The 12,545-nt window shown below is 37.3% G+C and overlaps 1 pseudogene; it reads right to left on the bottom strand.

The window, feature by feature from the left end:
* Nucleotides 1-25: 25 nt before the first annotated feature.
* On the bottom strand, nt 26-9,844 carry LOC111373983 (annotated as a pseudogene).
* Between the last annotated feature and the right edge of the window lie 2,701 nt (nt 9,845-12,545).

Genomic DNA, 12,545 nt, shown 5'->3' on the forward strand with positions numbered 1-12,545 from the left:
TAGGAAAACCCATTGCAAATAAATACATTTGAAAGACACTGCTATAGTAAACGACGTACTTCACAACAACATTCATGTATAGTTCACATTTTTCCATCTAAAACTCGAAACAAATGACAACAGTAAGTCCACAGAAAGACTAAACTTCACCTGTTTCAAAATTCCTTAACTAGATTTAATGACAGACAAAGTAAAAATCAAATTCAATCGACAAATTTCGTTCCTGTTGATCGGTCATGATTTCCCTAGGATGTCTAGCATGGCACTTCTCATGCGAGTGTCCTTAACCAAGCAAGTAGCCTCAGTAGAGCAGCATCAAATATTCGGACTTTTCCATCTGGATCAGGATAAAACCTCGAAAAGCTTGAAAAAATGTTTCCAGGAAAACATCCATTTCCTCATCAAGATGCATCAAGTATCATTAAAAAAAAAAAAAAAAAGGTTAAAAGAAGTATGATTTTATACTCAAAATCCAAACAAGAAGACAAAAAACTTACTGAAAAGTAACTTATAAACTTTTCAATCATGCTCTAAGTCAGCAGCCACTCGACGGGCACACATTACTCCTGAAAAGGCTACTGCTATAACACCTTGGCCTGGAAAGCAGCTATGTCCCACACAATACACACCATTTATAGCCTACAAATCCATAGCACGAGCAGTTTACAAGAAGTGCTATGGAATAGAGTATCATCTTTTCATTCATTTATAGAGTTAGAGCAGAAACAAATGTAAAAGATTCACGTACGGTTGTATTGAACAGCAATCCCATTAAGCCCTTTGGGACTCGACGTGGTATTGGTCCATAGGTACCACCATCACAAGCCAGGTATCGCCTGTTTGTCTTCGGTGTTCCTACCTGCCATAGTTAGAAGCACCATACAGATGTCAAATTAATTCCGAAGCCTGAACTGACATAACATACAAAGATGAGACTATTTTCTTCATCAGTTAACATTTAACAACACGGCGCTGTGGCTGAATTTTGATTTCTCTAGTTTCTGATAGGTACAAATATTAGAGTTACTGCCAGTAAAAGAAAATATCTAGAGTAGAAAAGGAGGAACTTAGGTTTCAAATGATTAACAGAAAAAGTGAAGCAATAACTATTTGGCCACAAAAGTAACGTACTTAGACATGACTGCATCTCTCAGAGTTTTGGAAGTTCGGAATGCAAGACTGGTTTTTAGTAGAATACTGGGTAGTCCTATGCTAAAATCTGGAAAAGATATTCTGGGGACCTAAAATTTCCAGCAGCATAATACCACCAGAAAACTTAGGTTCACTCAATAATTGATTTCAAGATTTTTTTTCAACTTCTCAGCTCTTCTTTTCAATTTGAACAAGCATTCCATAAATCATCAGGATTTGAAGCTTCAATAGTGCACTGAATGTCTATACAAATGCTAGGTTGGAATTCCGACTTATACCTCCTTAAAAACAATGGATGATTTAAGCCCTGGGAATAGTTTCTTCTCAAGCCTGTTAATTATTTTTCTGCCGCAAGTTCCTTCTTTGCCTCATAATCTTTGTGAGAGAGGCCCTGAAAGGAAATTGCCATTTCCAGTATTTTGGAAAAATAAACAAGAAAATATTGATCGACAACAATAAGCATTTTATAGTAAAATATCAAGTAAACATGCCTCCCAGTCTTCTATGGATGAAGTTGTAAAAATGTGAAGAATATGGTTCCCCTCTGGAGCTAACAAAAAATCAAGAACAGTTGGGATACTTAAGAATATACTTCCATATGACTTCTCTAAATTCTTTCAATGATCCTACATACTCAAGGAAAGACAGAAGTGAATCCATCTGGAAGAAAATCATGGAAAATACTGCCGATGAGACCCCAGTGGCGCTTAAACTCACTGCTTTTCCGTTTTCAAGGATAATGTTCATTGCATTAATTTTATAAAGTATCTCGCTCCCCTGATTAACCAACCCTTTTGCTAATGCCTTTGCAGTTACTCCAACTCCACCGACAGGGTAGTTGATTACCTCGAAATATCTGTCACACAAAACCTATGGTAAAGAATGTGTAAGAAAGTAGTATATGGATAAAAATGAAAATGGAAGGAAAGCTAATAAGCTAGAGTGCCATTCCTGCATTGATCATTGTTGTCTGCATGAAATTCGCTGTACTCACAATGAAACACTGCCAAAAAAACCAACAAAATGGATTTCGAGAGTTGAACAAGGCAAGTAATGGGTGCTCAAGTCCAAAAAATTAAAAACTATAATTAACTGTATGGCAGCCAACCTCTGCAACAATGAAGGAGATCCTTTATTTAATTTCGAGCTATGTCACCCATGTTGCGGAAGCTCTCTCAAAAGATCTTCAAACGGTGGTTTTCTAGACTCAGTCCAACGTACCTTTCTCTACCAACAACCAATCCAAACGGCTCCAAACCACAACCAATTGATTCATCTTGATTGCTATTCAATCTTACCTACGTAGGACAAGAAAGGATGATGATTTATTGCCACAAAGGTTAAGAGAAAACACCATAAAGGTATACTATGAAAAAACCACCAATTGCACACGTTATACAAGCGTTCTGGACATTTCTGGACACCTTTTTCTCACACAAAAGGGGGGCAGCCGGGATTCACTAGTTTCTTCTCTCAAAATCACACAATCATCATATCAAAGAGGCTAGGGTTATATTCATATATATATTCTAGGGTTAGGCTTTAAGTTGGGCTGTTAAAGGGGTAAACGGGCCAAGATTCAAGCCATCCATAAGAAATACAATTGGGCCGGGTGTAGCTCATGGACTTGGTTGTTGGACTTATTTCATTCATCGGCCTATGCCTATGAAATAATATTAACCCACGTTAATATCATAGCTCGGGATTTATTGGGTATCAAAAACCCAACAAATCTCCACCTTGATGCCCAATAAATCTGCAAACAATCAAAACATACAGTTAACACTTGCATAATCAATGTAGCCAATAAAATTGGATCACAAACCTTACCTCGTGTTTCCAACTTGAAACACATACCATACATGCTCCATGTACTCACTGGGCTAAGGTCAAAAACACCCAAGTAGAAATAAATATTTAACAGTAATCAATCAAGAGCAAATACACATGCGATGACGATATACTATAGGATAACACACACAGATCTTTTCAGAAACACGTTCACATAGAACCATAGATTAACACCAAATCAATCAAACCACGGTCAACCACATATGCAACACATGCATAAATAATCCTAAGAAAAGATCTCACCACACTTATTCTATCCCATTCCATGTTGCTCACACCTCGAGAACACATATCTCCTCTCATCGCCCACCACGCTCACTAGACAGATCACTCAACTTATGTCTAACTGGTGAGTCACAATAGATCCTAAGTCCACGGGATAATCCTATATCTCCACATCACTTCTCCCAATCTACGTGGATAATGGGTCTTCACCTAACAGAAGTGATAGAAGTGCCTCTTTCACACTCCACCTGATCAGGGTCTCTTTCCAGATAAAGGATCCTAGACATTTGATCACATCTCCACTCGTGATCCAAATGTCACAGTCTACATCCCTCGGTACAAACTACCATGTACCCTTAGACATCTATACTCCACCTCACCAAAAGACACACAATACACTGCTAATGCATCCTAACCCACTATGCATGCAAGCAATTACACCAAGTAATCCTAATGTCTCAAATTCATGCAAATGCACATATCAAACACATTGAAATGTAGCAGATAATCATGCAACAAAATTTAGACAATCACACACAGATGCATATGCAGTGACTAGGTTTACACTCAATAAACCTCACTGGGGTCATAACTCGACCCCTCAACCAAATTCGTCTCACCTCTCATCTTTCCCTTCAACTTATCTTTCTTCTTGGGACAGTCCCTAATAAAGTGTCCAGACTTACCACAACTGTAACACCTTTTACCACTAGACTTGTCTCGTCCCTTGCCCTTCTTCTTACTACCCTCATCACTCGAGTCACTACTCGAATCACTACCGTCTTGAGTTCTACCCAAATTCATTTGCTTAAACTTCATCCTACTCCTCATCATATGTAACTCGCCACTCCTCTTATCCTCTTTTTCAACCTTAATCTCCATCTCCTTACTCTTAAGTGAGTCTATGACAATCTCGGGTGTTAAGGTATCCCTACCATACTTAATTACATTCTTAACTTCCCTATATGAATCAGGCATGGAATTAAGCAGGATAATAGCCTTATACGTTTCAGATACCTCTTCATCACAGTTATGATGTCTTGAACTAATTTGTTAAAGACATCCAGATTATCATCCAAATCCTTTGAAGGATCCATTTTAAAGCTAAAAAATCGTTCAAGTAAGTACAATTTATTAGGAGTTGACTTAAGCAAATATAAGTCCTCCAACTTTTCCCAAAGTTGTTTTGTAGAATCCAGTTTTCCTACTTTTCTTAAAACAGTATCAGATAGGTGTAAAATAATTGAAGTGTATGCAAGTTCATCATACTCTTCTTTTTGTACTTCTGTTAAATTTACAGGAAATTTGCCATCTATGGCCTTTAAAGCTTTTTATTGGACCAAAATACCCTTCATCTTTTGTTGCCAAATTGAAAAATCCCCTTTCCCATTAAAAATTTCAACTTCAAAGCGTGAAGACATTTTTAAAAAACTAGAACAACCAAAAGCACAGATAGGTCACACAAAGTTATCCTACGGCCGCAATATACACCGTTCTAGATTCCCAGAGTTTCGTAAGATTCACGATCTTAGATCAAGGGAATGTTCGAACAAGTCAAGTCCAGGTGTTCTAACAGGAATCAATGCAACACGAAGGTATGTAAACAAAAGTTCGAATTTCCACGCAACAAGCCTCACACAGTGACTATATGACAAGTAAAGCACAAAATCAATTACCAACTTGCAATCAAAACTCAACACTTCAAAAACAGAGCAAATAATTCCTAAATTTTCTAGCACAAGCAATGGTTGCCAAGCAATGACAACCCCCAATCCTAACGATCACCCCACACGATGATCTGGTAATGCTGAAATTTAAAACTAAGTTAAGTCAATATACCAGAGCGGACTATCTGAGTCCGTAAATTATGAGAGTTGCGAATTTATCACTTTAGGACCACCACTATTCGTCCTAAAGTCTCTGGAAACTGTAGCAACCAAAAAATCACGATCGAGTTCCGAACGCCCGAAGAACAACGCTATCCAGATTCTTCTGCGTACCCTGAAACAGAAAACTTTCAACACGAAAAATGTCAGAAATAATATAAGGAACAAACTGCCTGAAGAGACCGTCACCAGAAAACTTTTCACGCGCCCGCACGCGCCGTCTCTTCCCTCTGCGCGTGGTCCTCACGCGCCACCACACGCGCTGGCCTGCAGGGTTCCCCTCCTCCTGCACGTCACGCCAGTGGTCTCAGTTTTCCCAAACTCCTTCTGGATTGATCAGAAAACGCGAAAAATGGAGACTGATTTTAACAGTTTTTGGACAGCTTCTTCGATCTGATTTCTGCTGCGTTTCTACCTATTTTCTGGACGATTTCTGGTAGATTTCACGAGCCAAAACCTTCACCTTGAAGCTCTGATACCAATTGTTGCGGAAGCTCTCTCAAAAGATCTTCAAACGGTGATTTTCCAGGCTCAGTCAAACGTACCTTTCTCTACCAACAACCAATCCAAACGGCTCCAAACCACAACCAATTGATTCACCTTGGTTGCTATTCAATCTTACCCACGTAGGATAAGAAAGGATGATGATTTATCGCCACAAAGGCTAAGAGAAGACACCACAAAGGTATACTATGAAAGAACCACCAATTGCACACGTTATACAAGCGTTCTAGACACTTCTGGATACCTTTTTCTCACACAAAAGGGGGGCAGCCGGGATTCACTAGTTTCTTCTCTCAAAATCACACAATCATCATATCAAAGAGGCTAGGGTTATATTCATATATATACTCTAGAGTTAGGCTTTAAATTGGGCCATTAAAGGGGTAAACGGGCCAAGATTCAAGTCATCCATAAGAAATAGAATTGGGCCTGGTGTAGCTCATGGACTTGGTTGTTTGACTTATTTCATTCATTGGCCTATGCCTATGAAATAATATTAACCCACGTTAACATCATAGCCTGGGATTTATTGGGTATCAAAAACCCAACAACCCACATTTTGTGGAAAGTAGTAGGCTGAGATGAAAGTCAAGAGCATCCATCAAAATAAAGATGTAAACAAGCTGTGGCTTATGGTACAAGTCATCAATGACATCAACATTTACAGAAGTAGAATTGTAATAGAAGATATTCAACTTGTAAGGTATACCGTGTGTGGGTTTGGGATGAGTTTGAAATGCTTAAGTATCACCAATGCGTTGAAAATTACCTCCCCGGTGTCTAAAATGCACAAACGATCATACGCTTGACTTATAGTAAGTTTCCAAATTTATAATGCTTAGTACAAGTACATCCAACAATATTAATTCTTGTTTGATACCCATTTTTTTCTCTTTTCAACCACACATTCTTCAATAAAGTAGTATTAAACACAAATTCATAACTTTTTCCTCATTTTTTAACCACACATTCTCCATCAATCTACTATTCCAAAATACATTCATACTATAAAAATGGGAAACAAACAAACTCTTAGTTAAGATGTACTTTTATATGGTTATACATGACTGTTTTTTTCTTTGATAAATATTTACATTAAACTGCATTTAGGGAGTGCATCCATGCATAAACCAGGCAGTATCTTGATATACACGAGTAAAACCTCTGGGATTAGTCTCTTTTTAGCATAAAAATGAAGTTCTGTAGAGGATAGGATTAAATGAGGTCTGGTCAGGTGATTTGATCCCATGACTTGATTAATTCTCTGAACCACTATAGTGAATTTACTTGGTACGTGTTTTCTTTTATTCCAAGCTTGTTTTGCTACTTTAGATGTACCATAGTACCGTATCAAGTTATATGGACTCACCTTCATGAATGCACAAGACCTTGTTATCAGGGGGAAAATACAAACTAAATGGAAACCTGTAAAGAAAAAGATAAAAAATTTGACACTCAATGGACCCTTTCGATCTTATAAAAACTTTTTGTAGCTTGGGGATAGACAAAGTAAAAGAAAAGAAAGTCATCAGAATCAACTCAATTAAAACAAATCTTCCAGCATGCTCCATAGAATCAGAGAATTCCTTTTTTTTCATGGGGAAATTTGCTGACAAGTTCATCAACAAAATCACTATATTCTCTGTGGACTTGGACTGAGAGAACATTGGGTAGATGGTAATGAACTGTGGTTGGATCAGGTAAAACTTGCATCCTACGTCCAACCACTGAAAATGCTTGTGTAATCAAATTTAGATTTCCCTGAAGATATATAACAGATTCAGATCCAAAAATTGAGAGAAAAACAAGATTATTAAACAAACATTTCGGGTGGAGCATTGTAAAGCAAACAGAAAGAATAATGTAAACTGTTTATACAAATCGCAAAGGACAATATATTTATCCTTTACCATAGAATTAACACTCAGTTTGGTCCCCTAAAATAAAACAAAAGTAAATATAACTTGGAGAATCATGCTGGAGCAACTACCAAAAGAAGCATAGAATAATAAATTTACTACTTGTATTCTTTAGTTTCCAAAACCAATAAGAGGTCTCTAATAATGATTCAAAGGAAATATCCAAATAACACAGCTAGTTTTTTCATTCAGTGGCATGCATTATTCAAATAGATCACACAATATTCCATTTACATGAACCGGTTTCTGATTGGAGTACAACTAATATGGCCGGGAAAAAACTGAATTTCATTCCTCTGTTAAATAACCTTATAAAGTTTAAGCTACTATATAGGGATACATTTATCTATTTAAATTTGCCCTCAACATGCCCCCTTCACAAGTAGGGTGGTTTCATTTTTCATCACAAGATCGATGGTTCACAATTGACATAAATAATTCATTACATTCGAGTGTAGGTTCACAACTGTCACAAATAATTCAATACATTCGAGTGCTCTGATACTGCATTATACTCACTCATCCAAAAGTTTAAACTATTAGAAAGGGAATACATTTACTTATTTAAATTTATACTTCAACAAGTACTTAAACAGCCAACCTTACCGCCGAAACCGAACATGACAGATGAACCAACATCAAATTTCAATCCGTCTCTCTCGTAGAACCCTGAACTCCCAACGGGAATCACATACTGCTCCAGAACTAAAACCTTGGCTCCCTTAACTGCCAGCTGCGACGCAGCCACTATTCTGCCCATTCCCGATCCAATGACAATGGCATCATAGTTATTAGTATTCCTTTCATCTCTATAGCTACCGTCGCTCTCTGTTACTTCATCTACATCCACCACTGATTTCAACCTAAAAATATCTCTTTTTCTTTGTTTACTCCGGTGAAACTCATATTCCAAGCCTTCAAGCTGGTGATCACTAAAATTTTGTTCCCTCTTTTCTACACTTGAGTTTTTGATTAATTGCAGGTGCAATCTTGAAGTTACTGAATAACTGACTACATAACCCAAAACTCAAAACACCCATTTCGCAATTATCAGTAAAAACAAAAGGTAGTCTCGATGGTTAACAAGTAACCTGTGAAATTTACAGGGCCGTGATTACCAATAAAGTGTGGATTAAAAAAAAAGGTATTCTCGAGTCCATGATACCTTCCTTCTGAGATGAGACAAATATTATTGCGAAATTTTGGACATATTTGTTATTTATTTGGTGGTTAATTTGGCCGGGTTTTAGAGAGATTGAAAAAGAGTCTCCCTCCGTATCTTCTGTTGAAATGGAAAATTGACATTCGCCTTGTTCTCAAAGCCCAGTCCGCTGCACTGAGTCTTTTGTCCCTCCTCCCCCTCGTCGGGCGAGAAGAAAATTAGATATTAAGGTGATCTAAATTAAGTATGGATTATGTTACATGTACATTATCTTTGACACCATCAATGGACAGTTTAAAAGAATATTTTTTGGCCCAACTATTTTTTTGAAAACAAAGAGGATGTCATCATTAATGTAATGAAAAACCGTATACACAGCGTCATTTAATAAGTTTTATCAAGTAAAAGGAATTCGATTCAAATTTTGCTCTGAACTATAACTTTATAAAGGTGTGTACCCTATCTCCTTCTTTGCTTGGAAATATAGCTCTATAATGGTCTTTCCCCTATCTCTTTCATTCGTCCATGACTATTTAATTCTATATTCTATTTGTTTTTAAATTGTGCCTTGTTGTCTCTCCATCTCTATGGACTCCATTTGTTTTTTTCACATGATATTTGTGAAGAATGTGTCTGATGATCGTTCTAGTGGATTGCAAGCGAATTCAATGTATGTCGAGCATGATCAAATGACACATCTCTCAAAAAAGGAGGGAGAATCATTAACCTACATACATGATCATCATGCGCTATTCTGTTGATGGACGCATCCTCACGGCCATATTGAATCTTTATAGAGGAAATTACATAAACACAGGTAGTTAAGTTTGTCAATTCAAAAATCAAGTATTAGGTTTACTTAAACCCCCGTTTGGCCCTCATTTTCGAAAAATGAAGATGGGTGAAATAGTAAAAATGAATGGTTATAAAAAAGGGAAAATTTTTCATTTTACGTGTAATATTATTTTATGGAAGATTGTATGATTAAAAATAGGAGAGAAAAAAATAAAATATAATGTAATGAAATTTAATGGGGGCCAAACTGGAGCTAAATAAAAAATCAGGTAATAATTCAATTTATAAATATCTAAAATAATAATAATAATAATATAAAATTAAATTATTTTACATACCCCCACGCACATCCGGCCAAACCCTTACATCATTCTCCTCTTCTCCTCCCTCTCTATTTCTCTCTCTTTATTCAAATTCACAACTGTCGCCATGGCCGCCTAACCATCACCTCCACGGCCACATTATCACCACTTGCACCACCACCACCACCTCATCCCGTCCACAGATCACACCATCCACAGATCGTCTCAATAGTCGCTGTTGCTACTTATCAAGTATGGCAAATTGGCGGTGTGCAACTGTATGCATTGGCACAGTCCCGTGCGAAGCAACATTGAGCACTGTCGTGCCATTGCGAGTAGTGGCATCGCAATTTTTGCATGGTGGTTTCTTCCTCTGTGTGCAACTGAATTTGTTGGTGGTTGATGGAGTTTGTCGATAATTTTTCTAATCCGATCTGTTGTGGGGTGGTTTGTTGGTGGTTAGTTTTTTATCTACTGGTTAGTCGGAGTTTTGAGGGTTATAAAAAATTAGTGTGTACTTACTGAACTAGTTTTTAGTTTTAGTTAGTCTCCTGTTTTATTATTGAATAAGTCAGTAGAATTTCTCGGTTCCTATTTTTTCTGGTTTGACTGAATCAGTTAAATATGTGTCAATAAAAGAGCTTATTGCTCCAATCTGGTAGGAGGTTGTTAGCATTAGTTTGTTATATTTTTCTTGTATATAAAGACCCATGCATTTGACTAAAAAGTGGGCAAAGGAAATAAAATCTTTTCCAACATTTTCCCAGTTGTTTGCTCTTCACAATTCTTGTTTTGTTTCATGGTATCAGAGCCTCGTTAAAAATTCCATTTGTTTTCACTCTTCTTGTCTATCGAAGTTTGTCTCGTTGGAGAAGTTTGAAAGTTGAAGAAAACTGTTCATTTCCAGATGGAGTTTATTAATGGAGGAAACAACTCTTCCACGCAGCAGGGTGTTGAGAAGCTTGTAGGCACAAATTATAATTACTGGAGAATGTGTATGGAAGCTTACCTTCAAGGTCAGGATCTGTGGGAATTGATCACAGGTGCTGATACAGAAATTTCGCCTGAAACTCCTGATAATGCCGAACCACGAAGAAAGTGGAAGATAAAATGTGGAAAGGCCTTGTTCGCTTTGAGAACGTCAATCAGCAAGGAGTTCATTGACCATGTTCGTGATATCAATTCTCCAAAACAGGTTTGGGAGACTCTTGAAAGGTTATTTTCCAAGAAGAATACAGCAAGGCTGCAGTACTTGGAAAATGATTTGGCGATGACGATTCAAGGCAATATGACAATTGCAGAATATTTTTTGCGGGTCAAAAGTATATGTGCTGAAATTTCAGAACTGGACGCAAGTGAGAATATTAGTGAAGCTCGCCTGCTTCGATTCACTATTCATGGATTGAAAAAGGAATACTTGCCGTTTGTCACTTCCATTCAAGGATGGGCAACTCAACCAACTGTTGAAGAACTAGAAAATTTGCTTTCTAACCAGGAGACTTTGGCAAATCAAATGAGCAAGAACTTCAATTCAAAACATGATGCAATTCTGGTCTCAAGAGAAAGGGATAAAAGCTCAAATGATAACACAAATAGGAAGAAGATAGGTGACACTTTGCAAAGTAATAAACCCATCAGATGCTACAGGTGCGGAAAGATTGGGCATATCAAGAAAGATTGTCGAGTGAAGCTATCTAAAGCCAATCTTGTTTGTGAAGATGAAGAAGATGATCATCTCAATTGGGAGCAATGTTTCACTACATAGGCAGTAGAAATGAGCAGAAAAACTCTCAAACCTGAAGAACATAAAACACCAGTTAACTATGTCAATTACAAAGATGAATGGATTATTGATTCTAGTTGCTCTCATCATGTTACTGGGAATGACTTATTATTTTCAGAGCTTCGGCAACATAATGGAGAACGAGTTATCATCATAGCAGACAACTCAACTTATCCAGTAGTGAAAGAAGGAGTTGTGAAGATTGGTGCTCCTAATTCAAATGTGAGGTTAAATGACGTTTACCACGTACCAGGTTTGAAGAAGAATTTGGTTTCTGTATCTCAAATTACACATTCTGGGAAATATGTTCTGTTCGGTCCTAATGATGTGAAAATTCTTGACAATTTAAAGAATATTGTAGCTGATGTCGTGCTTGTCGGTGAAAAGAAGGATTCTCTATTTGTAATGTCAGTAGGAGAGGCATATGTAAAGAAAACAAGTCAGATTGACAACTCAAACATTTGGCATGCTGGACTCGGTCATGTTGGCTATCAAATGTTGCAGTTGATCTCATCAAAAAGGTTGCTAAATGGAATATCAGCTCTCAAGAATGTACATGAGGATGTGATTTGTCAAGGATGTCAATACGGAAAATCACATTGTCTACTTTTCAAGAGCTCATCAAATCATAGATCAAGACCATTTGAGCTAATTCACGCTGATTTGATGGGACCAACAAAAACACCAAGCTACAGTGGTTATCACAATGCTATGGTTTTGGTCGATGAATATTCCAAGTACGCTTGGGTGTACTTCTTGAAGGAAAAGAATGAAGCATTAAGCAAATTTGTTGATTTTAACAGCACTACAAAAGGAGAGTTCGGGGAGAAAATAGGCTGCCTGAGAACTAATAATGGTGGGGAATTCATGTCAGAAGAATTCTTTAAATATTGTGATAGCAATGGCATTAGACAGCAAATGACTTGTCCGAATACTCCGCAGCAAAATGGAGTTGCAGAGAGAAAG

Source organism: Olea europaea, chromosome 2 (assembly GCF_002742605.1).
Source record: "Olea europaea var. sylvestris chromosome 2, O_europaea_v1, whole genome shotgun sequence".
NCBI lineage: Eukaryota > Viridiplantae > Streptophyta > Magnoliopsida > Lamiales > Oleaceae > Olea > Olea europaea.